Source organism: Arachis duranensis, chromosome 10 (genome assembly GCF_000817695.3).
Source record: "Arachis duranensis cultivar V14167 chromosome 10, aradu.V14167.gnm2.J7QH, whole genome shotgun sequence".
Classification (NCBI taxonomy): domain Eukaryota; kingdom Viridiplantae; phylum Streptophyta; class Magnoliopsida; order Fabales; family Fabaceae; genus Arachis; species Arachis duranensis.
This window is the reverse complement of record NC_029781.3, coordinates 40,754,180-40,757,038: the sequence shown is the minus strand read 5'-3', so window position 1 is coordinate 40,757,038 and position 2,859 is coordinate 40,754,180.

Sequence of the window (2,859 nt, the reverse complement as noted above, 5' to 3'; positions counted from 1 at the left end):
CCCTCCCCTTCTTGGCTATTCCCGCAACCCTAACAGCGAAACCCTACCACTACCAGCCCTCCGCCAGTCCGCCGCCGTCACCTCACTCACCCAGCCCCCAGCCCGTCATCCTCTTCGTCTCACCGGCGGTCTGAGCTCTGAAGAAACCAACTCAACCAACTCAGCCCGTCATCCTCTCCGAAGTCCGAACAGCAGACCCGCCACCCGCAAACTCGCCGGTCGGCCGCGCGCAGTCGAACTCGCCAGTCGCCATTCTAGCGCCGTCACCCTCGCTCAGTCGCCCTCCTCGTCGCCCTTCTGCTCTAGTGCTACTGCTCTGTGACTCTGTCAACAAGTAAGATCCACTGCTCCAGATCTGTAATCTGCTTCTGCTCTGTTCTGCACTTGAAGTTTCATGATTGTTGTGTACACTCTGCTCTGTTCTGTTACTGTAAGTTCTGTTAAGCTGAATTTCCTTGTTGACTCTGCTCTGTTCTGTTAAGCTGAATTTCCTTGTTGAATATGCTTGTTGAAATTTGAAACTGTTGAATACATTACACTTGAATATGCTTGTTGAATTTCCTTGTTGAATATGCTTGTTGAATATGCTTGTAATTGAATATGCTTGTTGAATATGCTTGTAATTTCCTTGTTGAATATGCTTGTAATTTGAAACTGTTGGATACTTGGATTAGGACATGAAATATGAAACTGTTGGCTGTTGCATTTTTCATGTTATTTAAATCAAATTTTCATGTAAATCAATTTATGTTTTGTTGATTTGTACTGGAAATATGAAAGTGTTGGATTATATGCTTGATTTGAATCATGTCTTGCTGAATATGGAATTTAACTATTTAAGAATTCAATCTAAGGTTGTTGTCTTGCTGAATAGGGAATAGGAACTAGGGAATTCAAAATGAAACCAATCAGGATGTAGTTCCACATTTGTCAGATGAAGAGCAACTTGCTGACTTCGAAATCACTCCTTGGATTTAGTTTATCTGTTTATGAGTTGTTATCCATTTGTGTTTAATTAAGATACTAATGTACTAGTACTAAGTACTAACTACTTTCATGTTTATCTTTGTATTAATTATATTTAGACTTTGAAACTTGGTTGTTTTTAAAATGTTGGTGAAGAACTAACGATATGTATTTTGAATTTATTAAGTTTATGACTATTTTAGTATTTTTAGTATTTTATATTTTTTATTCATGTGAAACCGGTTTTACCGGTTCAACCAACAGTTTATCGGTTGAACCAATAAACCAGTAAACCAGTAACCTGACCGGTTCGATCACCGGTCCGGTTCTTACAACTATGCTTTAGAGCTCATGAATGGCAGAAAGAGATTTAATAGAATCTCTATGGTCTCTATATGAGCCTCAGATTCCTTTGGATCCTTGATAGGAAACTCCTTCTTGCTTGAAGGACATCCCAGGAGGTCTTCCTCACTAGGATTTTCGTCCTCCTCCTCCCTTGTGCATTCGGCCATATTGATTATATCAATGGCCTTGCACTCTCCTTTTGGATTCTCTTCTGTATTGCTTGGGAGAATACTGGGAGGAGTTTCAATGACTTTCTTACTCAGCTGGCCCACTTGTTCCTCCAGATTTCTAATGGAGGATCTTGTTTCACTCATGAAACTGAAAGTGGCCTTTGACAGATCAGAGACTAGATTGGCTAAATTAGAAATATTTTGTTCAGAATTCTCTGTCTGTTGCTGAGAAGATGATGGAAAAGGCTTGCTATTGCTCAGCCTATTGCGTCCACCATTGTTAAAGCCTTGTTGAGGCTTTTGTTGATCCTTCCATGAGAAATTTGGATGATTTCTCCATGATGAGTTATAGGTGTTTCCATAAGATTCACCCATGTAATTAACCTCTGCCATTGCAGGGTTCTCAGGTATCCTTTCTTCTGAGGTATCCCATTATTCACGGAATTCCTCTCAGAAGTGTACATGAATTGGTTGTTTGCAACCATGTCAATGAGTTCTTGAGCCTCTTCAGGCATTTTCTTTAGGTGAATAGATCCACCTGCAAAATGGTCCAATGACATTTTCGAAAATTCAGATAGGCCATGATGAGCGGATAATTTATACACTTTTTGGCATTGTTTTTAGATAGTTTTTAGTAAGTTTGAGCTACTTTTAGGGATGTTTTCATTAGTTTTTATGTTAAATTCACATTTCTGGACTTTACTATGAGTTTGTGTGTTTTTCTGTGATTTCAGGTAATTTCTGACTGAAATTGAGGGATTTGAGCAAAACTCTGAAAAAGGCTGACAAAAGGACTGCTGATGCTGTTGGAATCTGACCTCCCTGCACTCGAAATGGATTTTATGGAGCTACAGAATTCCAAATGGCGCGCTCTTAACGGCGTTGGAAAGTAGACATCCAGAGCTTTCCAGCAATATATAATAGTCCATACTTTATTCGGAGATTGACGACGTAACTTGGCGTTGAACGCCAAGTTCATGCTGCTGTCTGGAGTTAAACGCAAGAAAAACGTCATGATCCGGAGTTGAACGCCCAAAACACGTCATAACTCGGAGTTCAACTCCAAGAGATGCCTCAGCTCGTGGATTGATCAAGCTCAGCCCAAACATACACCAAGTGGGCCCCGGAAGTGGATTTATGCATCAAATACTTACTCATGTAAACCCTAGTAGCTAGTCTAAGTATAAATAGGATAAGTTACTATTGTATTAGACATCTTTTGACAGTTTAATCTCTTGATCATTTGGTCACTTGATCATGGAGAGGGCTGGCCATTCGGCCATGCCTGAACCTCTCTTACTTATGTATTTTCAACGGTGGAGTTTCTGCACACCATAGATTAAGGGTGTGGAGCTCTGCTGTACCTCAAGTATTAATG